Source organism: Schistocerca gregaria, chromosome X, assembly GCF_023897955.1.
Source record: "Schistocerca gregaria isolate iqSchGreg1 chromosome X, iqSchGreg1.2, whole genome shotgun sequence".
NCBI classification, from domain to species: domain Eukaryota; kingdom Metazoa; phylum Arthropoda; class Insecta; order Orthoptera; family Acrididae; genus Schistocerca; species Schistocerca gregaria.
In genome coordinates, this window is record NC_064931.1 from 775441722 (window position 1) to 775458487 (window position 16766).

At 43.6% G+C, this 16766-nt stretch overlaps 1 protein-coding gene across 15 annotated transcripts in view; it reads left to right on the forward strand.

Moving 5' to 3' along the window:
• LOC126297542 (protein tipE) overlaps window positions 1-16766 on the forward strand; it is a 205226-nt gene that overhangs the window by 11491 nt on the left and 176969 nt on the right. The window lies entirely within an intron of this gene.

Here is a 16766-nt window from a genome sequence, read left to right on the forward strand (position 1 = left end):
TCGGAGGAGAAAACTGGTGATTGAAGTTTCATGAAAAGATCCCGTCGTAACGAAATTTACCTTTGTTTTAATGATTGCCACTGCAGGTCATGTATCATGTCTGTGACACTGTTGTTGTTGTGGCTGAGACTGGTTTTATGCAGCTCTCCATGCTACTCTGTCCTGTGCAAGCTTTTTCATCTCCCAGTACCTACTGCAGCCTACATCTTTCTGAATCTGCTTAGTGTATTCATCTCTTGGTCTCCCTCCACGATTTTTACCCTCCACGCTGTCCTCCAGTACTAAACTAGTGATCCCTTGAGTCCTCAGAACATGTCCTACCAACCGATCCCTTCTTCTAGTCAAGTTGTGCCACAAACTCCTCTTCTCCCCAATTCTATTCAATACCTCGTCATTAGTTATGTGATCTACCCATCTAATCGTCAGCATTCTTCTGTAGCACCACATTTTGAAAGCTTCTATTCTCTTCTTGTCTAAGCTATGTATCGTCCATGTTTCAATTCCATACATGGCTACACTCCGTACAAATACTTTCAGAAACGACTTCCTCACACTTAAATCTAGTCTCGATGTTAACAAATTTCACTTCTTCAAAAACGTTTTCCTTGCCATTGCCAGTCTACATTCACAGTCTACATTCTACTTCGACCATCATCAGTTATTTTGCTCCCCAAATAACAAAACTCCTTTACTCTTTTAAGTGTCTCATTTCCTAATCTAATTCCCTCACCATCACCCCATTTAATTCTACTACATTCCATTTTCCTCGTTTTGTTTTTGTTGATGTTCATCTTATACCCTCCTTTCAAGACACTGTCCATTCCGTTCAACTGCTCTTCGAAGTCCTTTGCTGTCTCTGACAGAATTACGATGTCATCGGCGAACCTCTAAGTTTTTATTTCTTCTCCATGTATTTTAATGCCTACTCCAAACTTTTCTTTTCTTTCCTTTACTGCTTGCTCGATATACAAATTGAATAACATCGGGCAGAGAATACAACCCTGTCTCACTCCCTTCCCAACCACTGCTTCCCTGTCATGTCCCTCGACTGCCATCTGGTTTCTGTACAAATTGTAAATAGCCTTTCGCTCCCTGTATTTTACCCCTGCTACCTTCAGAATTTGAAAGAGAGTATTCCAGTCAACATTGTCAAAAGCTTTCCCTAAGTCTACAAATGCTAGGAACGTAGGTTTGCCTTTCCTTAGTCTATTTTCTAAGGTAAGTCGTAGTGTCAGTATTGCCTCACGTGTTCCAGCATTTCTACGGAATCCAAACTGATCTTCCCCGAGGTCGGCTTCTACTAGTTTTTCCATTCGTCTGTAAAGAATTCACGTTAGTATTTTGCAGCTGTGACTTATTAAACTGATAGTTCGGTAATTTTCACATCTGTCAACACCTGCTTTCTTTGAGATTAGAATTCTTTGTCTTTGTCTTTGGTTTGCTGTACCCACAGTATTATCTATGTGATCGTCCCAATTTAGGTTATTTGTAATTGGAATCTGTAAGTATCTAGCTGAATTAACAGCCCTCAGATTTGTGTGACTTATCGCGTAATCAAAATTTAGCTGATTTCTTTTAGTACTCGTGTGAATAACTTCACACTTTTCTTTATTCAGGGTTAATTGCCACTTTTCGCACCATACAGATATCTTATCTAAATCATTTTGCAAGTAGTTTTGATCACCTGATGACTTTACAAGACGGTAAATGACAGCATCATCTGCAAACAATCTAATACGGCTACTCAGATTGTCTCCTATGTCGTTAATATAGATCAGGAACAATAGAGGTCCTATAACACTTCTTTGGGGAACGCCGGACATTACTTCTGTTTTAGTATTACTACGAACTGTGACCTTTCTGATAGGGGTGAACATTGTCCTCAGTGATGGATACATACTTGTGTTGATTCATTGCGCCTTCCAGAATGACGAGTTCATCCAGGAAATGCCACGAAAACAGTCCCCAGATCATAACGCTCCTTCCTCCGCCCTTCCGATGACTGTTGCGTGACTGTACATGCCAGACGCCATCTTTTCAGTGGAGTATAGAACGTTTTTCATCTAAAAATTCGACCTGGCGTCACTCTGTGGATGTCCTGTTGCGGTATTGGCATGTGTAAATTCCAGTGTTCGCCGCCATAGACTACAGTCAGCAAGGGTGCATCAACCAGGCGGGTAGCATTCATCTCACGCTAGGTGAGGAGAGCCCTACCTCATAGTGACGTAGGCACGCGTCATCATGAGTTTCACGAGTTGTCCTATAGACTGTTGTGTGCATTCTGTATATATCGACTGTTGCGTGCGTCTTGAATCTGCATTGTTATTTGTTTATGTGCTTTCATTGCCCTATTGTCCGGTGTTGCTAGCGTGTACGTCGTTCTGAACATTTTCTCTAACGGTGATCAGAGAACTTTCGAGCAGATCCATGAAGATAGTCTGAAAGATTTCACTATCTTTTTTAGTTGATTTACAACACGAAGGAAAAATTACATGGAACTAGATGGTTTAATGTTTCTAGCAACATTCAGAATTATATTCAGCACCACTTCAGTTTCTCAGTTTAACGTTTCTGCCCACATAAATTATGTACAATTCATTGGATTTTATAAAAATACGAAACGCTTTAATTTCTTCCTATTTCACGTTTTTATACACATGATTTATTCAATACTAATCGGACTGAAAACGTGACTACACACTTTTTTAACTTTCGTTATGGTTATGACTCCTTCATACAGATATTCGTTACGTTTACGAAACACACAATAACACCCCACATTCTTTGGATTGCAGCTTAATAATTAATTACTTCACTTTTCTCTCCACACGATTTATGCACGATTCATCGTATTTAAAAAGAATGACAAGCTTATTTTGATTTTGTTCTGGCTCCTTCGCTTAGACATTAATTATGTCCATGAAATACACAATAACGTCGCAAATTGTTGGGATTACATTTAACAATTCATTCAACTGGGATGAGCATATCACACAACTCCTGCCACTTCGTTTGTACACATGTATTTTCATTTAGCTTTGACGTTATCGGTAAAACTGCAAAGATAGATATCCGTACTCATTTGGTCGATTTAGGTTACTTACGTCACGATGACGTAGCGTTACGTCATTATGACGTAGGTTTCTTCTCACCTAGCGTGAGATGAATGCTACCCCTCTTTGGTTGTCCATTTACGGTATTGGCGTGTGCAAATTCCAGTGTTCGCTGCCATAGGCTACAGTCAGCAAGAGTGCATGAACCAGGCGCCTGCTACACAGTTCCATATGAAGCAACGTTCTCTGAACGATCGTTGAGGAAACATTGTTAGTAGCGCCTTCGTTCATCAGGGTGGTGAGTTCAACTTCTGTGTGTCTATTCGCCTGTGCACATCTCCCAGCCATCGTTGACCCCTGACATATATGGCCCGTGGTGAACCACAGTTGTTTAGTGCCATTTTTCCATGCACGGTGTACTTTAAACACTGCGGCACGCGATCAGTTTGCATACTTAGCCGTTTCGAAAACGCTTCCACCCTTGACCCAAAAACCAATGATCATGCCCCAATGGACATCAGATAAATTGTTCCGTTTCCGCATTACGACAACGACTGTGTTGTTTTCCTCGTCCCTCCTACACGTTTTATATTCCCTCAAGTGTTAGCGACGCTCTCTGCCGTCTGTGATTGATTATTGCACGTTGACATCGAACGAAGGTGGCGATCATATTAATGTGGCTAAACCGTGTAGAAGAGATGCTGTCAAATCTCGTTGTGTACACTTTCTTGGTATTTTTCAAGTCGTGTGTCTAGACAAGACGCTTGCTGGTGAAATTCAAGTCGGATGGTTTGAGGGAGGAATTACAATGGCAGAAATGGTTAACTCAGTCACAGCGTAGTGAGAAATTGGGAAAAGTTCGAATATACAGTGTGACTGCGTAATGGTGTTGAAAACTTTCATGGATGATGCAGAAGGGTAGATGGATCGGCAGTACGTACCTGATCCTGGTTCGGAAACGACCGAGTGGAGAGCTATAAGCGAAAATCGTTCTGATACCTCTGACACTGTAACACAGGGTATGGCGCTTAGATCCGGACAAATGAAACTTTATTAAAAAGGAAATATAATAAAACAAAATACAAATGAAAAGCCGACCGTGGTGGCCGAGAGGTTGTAGGCGCTACAGTCTGGAACCGCGCGACCACTACGGTCGCAGGTTCGAATCCTGCTTCGGGCATGGATGTGTGTGATGTCCTTAGGTTCGTTAGGTTTAAGTAGTCCTAAGTTCTAGTGGACTGATGATCTCAGAAGTTAAGTTCAAAAATGGCTCTGAGCACTATGGGACTTAACTTCTGAGGTCATCAGTTCCCTAGAACTTAGAACTACTTAAACCGTAGCGGTCGCACGGTTCCAGACTGCAGTGCCTAGAACCGCTCAGCCACTCCGGCCGGCGAAGTTAAGTCTCATAGTGCTCAGAGCCATTTGAACCATTTTTTGAACAAATGAAAACAAAAATCCTTTTACATATAAGTAGCGGTATCTTTCAAGATTAACATTACTCGATACAACCCCCTTCAGCCGCAATAACTGCCTGCAGCCTTGTGCTGAAGCGATCGCACGCACTCTTTAAAACAGCGCTGTCCATATTCGCGAATGCTACTTCGATAGCAGTGCGCAGAGATGCGACAGTAGGGTGCCTCGTCTTATTGGTAACTCTTTCGACTACGCTCCAAGCATAGTATTCGGGGGACAGAACTCCTTTAACCAGAACATGTCTACGTTATCGGAGAGCCAGTTTTGGACTAAATGGATCGTATGAGGTCCTCCTCTGCCATCTCACGCATTGTTCGCTCGCTGCCATCCAATACTGATGCCATTTTCCTCAGAGACTGTTTCGGGTCCTCCCAAATCAGCACTGAGCCTTTCGATGGCTCCCTCAGTTTGTGAGACGCGTTTCCTCGAATGAGGTTCCCTCGCCGGGTTAACAGAACGTTCCCCAGACTTCTCCGAACAATTATACTTGAGCACAATATCGTAAACAGTTGATCTCGGCTACCCGAAGAATCCAACTATTTCACTGGACGAACGATCAGCGCAAAAACTTCCGATAATCGCTGCTCTGCAGTTGTACTCCGCACTTGTCCGTAACATCACGGCCGTTTTCGGGTTCTGACTGTTTACTAGATGCCTATAGCTTTCAAGAACGCCAGTTGCGACCTCCGGTGGAACTGCGGTATGACGGGAAATTCAAAATGATATTTTTCCGGATTTAAGCGCCGCACCCTGTACATGCAGCAGTACTGTTTTTTCTAAGATTGTGGGGTACGTAACTTCCGGAATTGGTAGTATGGGTCAAAACAAGAAAAACGTGTATGGTAAACATGTTCTCCCAAACGCATATATTAAAAGTTGTTGGTACTTGTTGAATATAATAGATGTGTTTAACAGTAATGAAGGTGGACAAGTGTTCTCAGCCCTTAATGTAGACATTTTAGTGTCCATATCTGCTGGACATTGTGACTTGTGGTCAATAACATCTCTTCCAAATATGGAAACCAAAGAGCTTGCAGTAGAAGAGATGTGTTTCACAGTATCGAGGTAGAACAAATGCTCATAGCCCCTAAGATATGTATTTTAGAATCTGTGTCTAGTACACATTTTATTTATTGTTTTGGTCCATACAGCCACCTCCGAACGTTTCCTATCCTACAATCTTAGAAACAACTATAAATTTTCACTCGGTCGTTTCTGGACAAGGGTGCCTTACCTCAAACTGATACATTTACCCTTCTCCATCATCCCTGAAGGTGTGTAATATGAAGAGTGTAAATTGAAAACGTTCTACGTGACATTTTTTCACAAAATGCGTTTTTAGTGGTATTATGATCTCGGTACTCTGTTGCATTTCCCAAGCCGTGATCCAGGTGTCAAATCATGGAGAAACTGTTTAAAACATGCGCTGGTAAATGCCGCATGGTCTTTGTGCCAGGCAGTGCTTCTCTCTGAAAGTCCAAAATTTGAAGATACGAGAAGCGGTTTTTGTTGATTACAGTTCTACTAGTTAGAAACCTACTGCTGTATTTCTGTACTCTTATTATCACAAATAAAACAGTCCCTCAGCATCACTGGCTCTTTGAACAAAATCTTTCTTATTGGCACTTACACCCGGTCGGTTTCCTGACATGGCATTTAGAGCATTATTAATAAAATATTTATTTTCTAATTTCTCCTATTACATTTTGCGGTCGTTCGATGAGCAGCATAAGGCTGTGGCATCAGAATACCTTCTCAATTTTTTATGTACAAACAGAGATATATTTGGTTACAATGTCAGTATAAAGACACAGTTGTGAAGCACAAGGAAAGTCACTGTTTACCGTCTAGCCAATACTGAGATCATAAGATACACAGTGTGAGCTCAGTTCTACAGGGATATGGCAACACAGCGTATCGAATAAGACGTGCTAACGCTTACTTTTAAGTTATTTCCAGAAGCCATGAAAATCTAGTTCAGCGTATAATTACCGTGCTGCTACCGAATAGGAGTTCAGCACGTTGACACACCGGCAGCTGGTTTGGTAGTTGGGTAATGGGACCATTAACACTGTTGATTCGGGTTTACCTGCTGGCTCTAATGTCTCTGTTGCAAAATGTGTACGACATGAAAAATGAGGGCAGTACCATTTGTTCTCGAATTTTCGATAAAACCCATCTCGTTTAACACTAGTGTTAATACAGTTTGCCTTCTGGTATTCTGTCCATCTTCATAATTTCAAGTACCCTTTCGTGCTTTATAGCTTATCGATGGAAAGATCTTTCATTCCGGACGACGATTGCTTTAGAACTTCTACACTGTACGTTTCTTGTTTCGTCGAGTGGCAATTGTTTGTGTTCTGTCTCTCGCAGTGAAGAATAGAATAACGTTTCCCTTTGTTTTTCCACCTTCTCTTTCATACAAGGTTGCAGCGTATGTTGGTTCCGTTGTCAGTCGAGCGATAGTGATTGTACACCTCAATACAAATTCTAATATATTTTTGTCCACGTCATCTTTAAACGGAAGGTAAGACGCCAACTGCTGAAATGTATCACGCTGGATCTATAACACGGGAACTTTAATATTTATGGAATATTCCGTCGGTACTTGGGCAAACATAGACATATTAAAAACTTAAACACACAGTACTGATATTCCTGAATAATATGTATTTAATAGTTCTTTATCAACCGGCTTTCGGCTTTCTAAGCAAAACTCAGATGACTTGATACTAAACAAATACTCTGCACAATATCAGCGAGCGTTCATAGCTGTACAGAAATTGTATTTCAAAGATGTGTGACGTTTTACGGCTATATATAGATACAAAAACACAAGCATAATTATATTCACAAAGGAAGCCTGAAAAAATAATTCTTACATAACTTTTACCCAAGGATTAAAAGTATGGGAATGTATAAGCCACAAACATTGTACAAGTGTGTAATGCTACACGGAAAAACTGGTGAATTTGATGAAAAGGCCGCAAAACGGGTGGGAATTGGGGGGGGGGGGGGGGAAGTAGTCTACGTAATGTGGGCAGTGAACAGCTATAACAAGCATATTATCTAATGGTGAGGAAAATATTAAATGGATGCTGCCGCTTTAGTAAGAGTCAATAATGAAACTGTATTTGGTCATTAAGTACCAGGTCAAGATACTTTGATTCGTGTTCATTAATAGTCAGAACTTTGAGGATGGTAGGTTTCTGTCTTCAGTTCCTCCATGAAGAACATTAAATTTAATATAATAAGAATGACATTCATTCAGATCCTGTTAAATATAGGTAGAATCTTTCTTTCTAAGCCTGCAGTTCCCTCATGCTCAGTAAGTCTAGTTGTTAAGCCCTACTTGATTGATCTACATATAATTTGCCACACAGATTGTAGGAAATCCTTTAAGTTCCACTCTGTCCTGAAGATGGAATCTTGTCTTTTATGTTGAACAGAATATGGGCAACAGTACTCTTTGTATGAAAAGCTGGTGCACAGAGTTTGGACATTAATAAAACCGACAAACTGAAGGGACGGGTACCTGTCTGGAAATGGAGGAAATGATGTCCTCTGAAGATGTGCCCGGAGGTGCGTCGTTGCCCCGGTAGATGGCACTGACGAACGTGCCGTGTGTTTCTCGTGTGTCGCATTCTGTGCGCTTGACGAAGCGTACTGTAAGGAGCAGAATGTTCCGGCAGTCATGTCGGGAATAAGCCGAGATGGTGTCTGTGTAAGGCCAAGTAGATGGAAACGGTCGAGAGGTAGCACGGCTATACCAAAACAAGTACCCTCACGGACACCGATCACATCTCACAACATTTCTCTTCTTGGGCGTTTCCGTGATCATGGGTGCCTCCAGACAGACGAACGTGCAGGGAGGCGGCAGACTGTGCGTACACCAGATTTGGAGTACTGGGTTCTACAAGACACTGAGACGAACCCCAGTACGAGCTCCAGCCAAGTGGCCCGCCAACATGGTGAAAGCCGAAGTACGATTATTTCTATCCTGCACGACAGCCACTACTAACCCAATCACCTGCGATCGCATCGAGAACACTTTGAACGTCTGTTATGACGTGGATGTGGTGCAGTCCTGTACTGTGTTTCGGGACGATTTGTTGTCGTTATGCGCACCTCAATCGCTTCAGGAAACATGTTCATAGGACCTTTTTTCCTCCATTTCCAGTCCGGAATACATCCCTGCAGTTTGTCGGTTTTATTAATGTTCACCCTGGATTTCGTCGATTTTAATTTCCTGGCAAGTAATTGGGATGTCCTATCTACATAGAGCATGGGGGCTCATCTGTTATTAGTATGGTTTAGTGCTTTCGGAGGAGTACTGTTGTCCCCTGCCTCTCCTTTCTAGAGAATATGTTGTCATTTAGGTAGGACTATTACCATTGCTGTCGGCTAGTTCTTTAATTATTTTCAATTCATTTTCAAAATCTGACTTGGTTTTGATATAGATAGTAGACGGTGTACAATGGAGTGGAAGGCTACATGTCTGTGTTATGGGACGCTGGGAACTGGCAGGTATTACTATGACATTAGAAAGCAACAGAATTTATTTAATACATACAGGTAGTAAGTAACTTCTACGGACACATTCTGAACTTGTGCTACGTATACATACATCCTCCGCAAAACCACAGTATGGTGCATGGCGGAGGGAATTTTGTAGCACTACTAGTCGCTTCCTTTCCTGTCCCACTGGCAAGCGGAACGAGGGAGAAACGTCAATGTGCCTTTATAGGACCCCTAATTTATCTTATCTTTGTGGTCGTGCTGCTGGCGGCAGTAAAATCGTTCTGCAGCCCGCTGATAAATCTGATTTTCTAAATTTTCTCAGTAGTGTTTCACTAGAAGAACATCGTCTCCCCCCCCCCCCCCCCCCCCCCCTGTCCCAGGGATTTCCATTTGAGTTCACCAAGCATCTTCATAACACTAGCATGTTGATCAGAGCTACCGGTAACAAATCTAACAGCACGCGTGTGAACTGCTTCGATGTCTTCCATTAATCCGACCTGGTGGGGATCCCAAGCCCCGAGCAGCTTCAAGAACGGGTCGTCCTGGTGTTCTACACCCAGTCCCCTTTATACATGAACTCTACTTTCCCAACGCTCTCCTTATAAACCAGTGACGAGCATTCGCCTTTCCCACTACAATCTTTACATGGTCGTTCCATTTCATATCGCTGTGCAATGTTACGTTTCGACATTTAATCGACCTGAGGTTGTCAAGTAGCACACTACTAATGCTGTACTCGAACATTACGGGAATGTTGATCCTACTCATCTCCATTAACCTACATTTCTTTGCATTTAGAGCAAGCTGCCATTCAACACACCAATTTTGTCATAGTCATCTCGTATCCTCCGACAGTCACTCAAGGAAGACACCTCGCCATACGCCACAGCGTTATCAGCAAACAAACACAGGTTTCTGCTCATCCTGTTCATCAGATAGTTCATACATATAAAGAATAAGAGCGAGTCTATCACACTTCCCTGGAGCACTCTCGATGATACCCTTGTGTCCGAAAAACACTCGTCGCCGAGGACAACGTACTGAATGACAAACTGCCTATTGGCTTCTATCTCGGGTTCTTCGGCCGACGTTCATCTAATGATTTCACTGACGTTTCGCCAGCACGAGTGGTTCACCACCGGCAATGGAGGGTGAAGCTTTGACAGTGCCAGCCACTCGTGCTGGTTAAACGTCAGTAAAATCATTAGATGAACGTCGGCCCAAGAATCCGAGACAGAAGCCAATAGGCAGTTTGTCAACAAGTGGCCACGAAAGCCTTAGCAATTTTGAACGTACTGGATGCTATTACTTAAGAAATTTTCGATCTACTCACATTCTGTATGCTCTGATCTTCTTTAACATTATGCAGTGGGGCACCGTGACAAACGTTTTCCGGAAAGCTATGAGTATGGAATCTGCCTGTTGCCCTTCATCCATCGAACGCAGGATGTCAAATGAGAAAGGGGCAAGTTGAGTTTCTCACGAGCGATGCTTTCAAAATCCATGCTGATATTTGTACAGTAGCTTCGTATATATCTTGGTTGAGATAACACGTTCCCTATGCTGTTCATAGTAGCTTACTAACATTCCTGTTGTCCTATTCGTTATTAGACCTACTCCTGCAATACCCCTTTTTGATTTTGTATTTTTAACCCCAAACTCTCCTGTCACCGAACTTAACTAATTCCCAACCAACCACTTTGCCGTTTAAACCCCCTTCACTACCTGCCTGCTTAAGAGATCTAACATTTCAACTTTGTGACCCTTAGAATACTAGTTCTGGTTTTCCTGATGACGTCGTCCTCCTCGACAGTCTCGCCACGACGGTCCAAAGGGTGCTAGTTTACTAGTGGAATATTTTACCGAAGAGCATGACGTCATCGTTTAACCATACAGTAGAGCTTCATACCCTGAGGAAAAATAACAGATTTAGTTTCGCCTTGCGTTGGGCCGTTCACAGTACCAGCACAGCCCTGCCATGCTGGCTAGCGTTACATTGCCAGATCAGTAAATCATCGAGACTGCTGCCCCTGCAGCTACTGAAAAGTCTCCTGTCCTTCTTTAGAAACGACATGTTTTCGTGGTCACTGCGTAGATACCCCTCCTCTGTGGTTGTGCTTGCGATACGGCTGTCTATAACGTTGAGGCACGCAAGCTTCGGCAAGATCCGTGTTGCATAGAGGAGCCGGTCCGGTAATTTTACTGAATTAAAATTACCACAACGTGATTGAGTGAACTTAAAGTAGCCTTGCCGAAAATACAAGGAGTTTTCTAGGAGAAATGTATTTAAAATAGTGTTTGAAAAACGTGGTTCTGTATGATCAATCCCCATCTTTCTAGTAATCTTTGGAAAATTTATGTGGAATACTCTCCTAAACGCAATTTAATGCCGTGCTCTCAACATAACTGTCCTGAATTATTTCAGAGTGTGATTGCTGATGTTCTTTTTACAGAAGATCATGTTTGCAACTAGAAATCTTGTAACCGAGTAAATCGACTGGGATGTCAGTGGAGGACCCACAAGCTCGCTGAAGAGAAATCTGCGCTGTGGAACAGCACCACATATGGACATGGTTTCTGGCTTTTGGAATGAAAAGTATTCTTTGTACCGCACTGATTTGTCTCAGAATATTCTAATTACGTAATGGTTCCGCGACTTCATCTAAAAGAAAATCTTGAACAAATAGACGAGATAGAAAGAATGTTATGGGATAAAATACAGACTGACTGACTTTCACTTTTAGAGTCGAGTGATGGTGGTGTCGGTAAGCACAATGACATGTTTCGTTTCTAATTTCCTCCGGGCGTTTTCCATGTTGACGGGTCAGTGTTCAGCTTTTCTGGGGTTTTAGAGGGCGTGCTAAGCTTGAGTTTTTTTTTTTTGTATACACTTTTCACTTCCTTAGACAAATAATAGGCGAGAGCAAATCACAAGCCCACACATATCACACAAACGGACCAACAAGAATGGGGAATATCTCAGACATTACCATCAAAATCTTAACTTAAAAATAATATCGACGCAGTTCCAAAAGCCAAGAAGACGAAAACTCACAAAAAAACCCAAATACCTGCTCGAAATGAACAGCCGGATCTCTGGAAGCAAATACTAAAAAGACGACAAAATTCTTAAAAAATACGTTGTTGATTTCCTCAACTGCGAGAATCCTAGAGAAAAATTACACTTCACGAAAACAATACCAAACCCAGATTCGAAGCCGCCTAGTATCACGGAGGTAGAGGAGGTCATAATACAACTAAAAACCAACAGAGCCCCACGTCTGAGGTATGGAAACTAAAGACCAAAATATCACAAAGAAAATACATAAAATTCTCACAGAAATCTGGAGCACAGATAAAATTCCAAAGGAATGGAAACGTGCGTTGTTCATCCACTCCACAAAATGAGCGATGAGACAGACCCTAATAATTATTACCGGTCACATACAAAATCTGTCCAAGGCATTGCTCAACAGACTGCAACCAAAAGCTGATACAAAGATAGGTGAAAACCAAGCAGACTTCAGAAGAGGGAGATCCTGTATTGATCAGATTTGGAACCTTCGAATGCTCCTGAAGAACAGATAGACAAGTAATATTGTAGTCACATTCGTGGACTTTAAGAAGGCCTACGACTCCATAGAGCAACAGACTCTCTTTGACACACTGGAAGAATACGGAACAGACAGAAAAACTAGGACACTCATAAACAGACACGTACAGACACCACATACAAAACAAAATTTATGGGAGAAATCTCTGACCCATTCGAGATACATACAGGGCTCAGACAGGTTGATGATCTCTCTCCGCTTTTATTCAACATGGTCTTAGACAACATTGTCAAACAATGTGAAGAAAACTTAAAAGGGATTCAGTTAAGAAAAACATATGCAAACAATAAAATCATAAACAAAGTAGCAATTGTGGCGCTACTACACTCCTGGAAATGGAAAAAAGAACGCATTGACACCGGTGTGTCAGACCCACCATACTTGCTCCGGACACTGCGAGAGGGCTGTACAAGCAATGATCACACGCACGGCACAGCGGACACACCAGGAACCGCGGTGTTGGCCGTCGAATGGCGTTAGCTGCGCGGCATTTGTGCACCGCCGCCGTCAGTGTCAGCCAGTTTGCCGTGGCATACGGAGCTCCATCGCAGTCTTTAACACTGGTATCATGCCGCGACAGCATGGACGTGAACCGTATGTGCAGTTGACGGACTTTGAGCGAGGGCGTATAGTGGGCATGCGGGAGACCGGGTGGACGTACCGCCGAATTGCTCAACACGTGGGGCGTGAGGTCTCCACAGTACATCGATGTTGTCGCCAGTGGTCGGCGGAAGGTGCACGTGCCCGTCGACCTGGGACCGGACCGCAGCGACGCACGGATGCACGCCAAGACCGTAGGATCCTACGCAGTGCCGTAGAAACCGCACCGCCACTTCCCAGCAAATTAGGGACACTGTTGCTCCTGGGGTATCGGCGAGGACCATTCGCAACCGTCTCCATGAAGCTGGGCTACGGTTCCACACACCGTTAGGCCGTCTTCCGCTCACGCCCCAACATCGTGCAGCCCGCCTCCAGTGGTGTCGTGACAGGCGTGAATGGAGGGACGAATGGAGACGTGTCGTCTTCAGCGATGTGACTCGCTTCTGCCTTGGTGCCAATGATGGTCGTATGCGTGTTTGGCGCCGTGCAGGTGAGCGCCACAATCAGGACTGCATACGACCGAGGCACACAGGGCCAACACCCGGCATCATGGTGTGAGGAGCGATCTCCTACACTGGCCGTACACCTCTGGTGATCGTCGAGGGGACACTGAATAGTGCACTGTGCATCCAAACCGTCATCGAACCCATCGTTCTACCATTCCTAGACCGGCAAGGGAACTTGCTGTTCCAACAGGACAATGCACATCCGCATGTATCCCGTGCCACCCAACGTGCTCTAGAAGGTGTAAGTCAACTACCCTGGCCAGCAAGATCTCCGGATCTGTCCCCCATTGAGCATGTTTGGGACTGGATGAAGCGTCGTCTCACGCGGTCTGCACGTCCAGCACGAACGCTGGTCCAACTGAGGCGCCAGGTGGAAATGGCATGGCAAGCCGTTCCACAGGACTACATCCAGCATCTCTACGATCGTCTCCATGGGGAATAGCAGCCTGCATTGCTGCGAAAGGTGGATATACACTGTACTAGTGCCGACATTGTGCATACTCTGTTGCCTGTGTCTATGTGCCTGTGGCTCTGTCAGTATGATCATGTGATGTATCTGACCCCAGGAATGTGTCAATAAAGTTTCCCCTTCCTGGGACAATGAATTCACGGTGTTCTTATTTCAATTTCCAGGAGTGTATGAGGATACAAATCAGGTTTGCTTCAAATACATGCAGTAACGGTCGTGAGCGTTAGTTTCCTTTGAGATTTGGCTTTGTGAGTTGACGTTAGTCAAGAATGCCTTTAGGGCGACATAGACGCCCTTATCAGCACTTCACTGAGTTTGCACCAGGTCGTGTAATAGGGCCACGAGAAGGGGAATGTTGCTTCTGCGATATTGCAGGGAGACTTGGCAGGAATGTAGTCACTGTATATAACTGCTGACAGAGGGGTTCACGAGAATGTACGGTCGCAAGAAGGCCAGGGTTTGGACTGCCCCCTGGCACTACCATCATGTTCGGCGTATGGCTCTGTCACATCGTGCCACATCTGCAGCAGCTATTTGAGTGGCAGATGACACCGCAGTGATACAACCAACTGTTACAAATCGTTTACTTCAAAGACAGCACCGGGCCAGACGCCCCGTAGCCTGCATTCGACTGACGCAAAACCACCGCCATGTGCGACTTCAGCGAGTGCTCATTGGGGGGGCAGGGTGGAGGTCTGTGGTGTGTTCTGATGAAAATTGGTTCTGCCACGGTGCCAGTGATGTCTGCGTTAGATAGGAGGACTCATGAGGACCTATCCCAGCCTGTCTGCGTTCTTGACATACTGGACCTGTACCTGGAGTTCTGGTCTGAGGCGAGATTTCATATGGCAGTAGAGCATTCTCGTTTTTTTATCCCACGCATCATGACTGCAAAATGGTACATCAATCTGGTAATTCGACCTGTTGTGCTGCTATTCATGAGGAGCATTCCAGAGGGTGTTTTTCAACAGGATAACTCTCGTCCACATTCCGCTGTCGTAACCCAACCTGCTCTACACGGTATTGACATGTTGCCTTGGCCAGCTGTATCACTAGATCTGTCTCTAATCGAACACATTTGGGACATCATCGGACGAAAACTCCAGCGTCATCCACAACCAGTTGTTGTTGTTGTTGTGGTCTTCAGTCCTGAGACTGGTTTGATGCAGCTCTTCATGCTACCCTATCCTGTGCAAGCTTCATCTCCCAGTACCTACTGCAATCTACATCCTTCTGAATCTGCTTAGTGTATTCATCTCTTCGTCTCCCTCTACGATTTTTACCCTCCACGCTGCCCTCCAATACTAAATTGGTGATCCCTTGATGCCTCAGAACATGTCCTACAAACCAATCTCTTCTTCTAGTTAAGTTGTGCCACAAATTTCTCTTCTCCCAAATTCTATTCAATACCTCCTCATTAGTTATGTGATCTACCCATCTAATCTTCAGCATTCTTCTGTAGCACCACATTTCTAAAACTTTTATTCTCTTCTTGTCCAAACTATTTATCAGCCATGTTTCACTTCCACACATGGCTACACTCCATACAAATTGAGCCCAATCAGTCACGTTACCGTGAACGTGAACAAGAATGTTTATTTCAACATTCTCAGTGACCCAGTGTCACCTTTTTTGGCATATATTGAGGATGAGAACACTGCAGACGATCCTGTCTTCAAAGATGACAACAGCCGTGTTTACAGAGCTTCATGCGTACGTTTCTGATTCGCCGAACACACAGGTACCCTGTCGCAAATCATCGGGCGCGCTAAAACAATCTAACTGAATCACATAGCAAATGTCTGGAATCATTTGGAACAGTGGGAGAAACGGAGTACTCACTGTCTCCATAAGTTGGTAGCTCTGCAGATATAATCTTAAATTAATGTCTTCAGCTGGATACGGCATACTTGAAAAAGTCGTGGGTCCTCTTCCTCACGGAATTTAGGCCATTATCGAAGATTCAGGCTGTGTTACCTGGTATCAACGTGATATTTCCTTTTGTGCTCATGTACAGATTTTTCATTGCCAGAGTCAATGAAAACGAACACATCACTGGGCTTTCAGAAATATCCTGTTACTGGAATATCTTAGCATTTGAAATTCCCGCTTGCTGTGTGTAGCCAAGACGAACCGCAAATTTTGTAAAGAAGAGTCTCAATTTTACAGTTCTTATTTGAATTTTGAGCACGTGCTTGGCTGAAATATTCGTTGAAAAAAAAACTGGGTTTATTATTTCAGGAAATGTGTACTCTTACACCTTGCGTAACGCAGTGCTAAAGAGGTTTTAACAAGCTTGCGCAGATCGTTCCAGTTATGAAATGTCCGACTTGGTTTCCCCTAGACAGTAATTCATAAATTAAACTCATCTTTTTTGTTTGCAAACTTTTTTTCAGTGCATACTAGCTTGAAAGTCAATGCTTCTGAAGCAGGCTATTAGAATGCAAATATTCTTTCATACGTTTTTTACAGCGGCAAAACTTACCCGAAAAATAAAATAATGCTTTTCTGAGCAGCTGTCATTAGT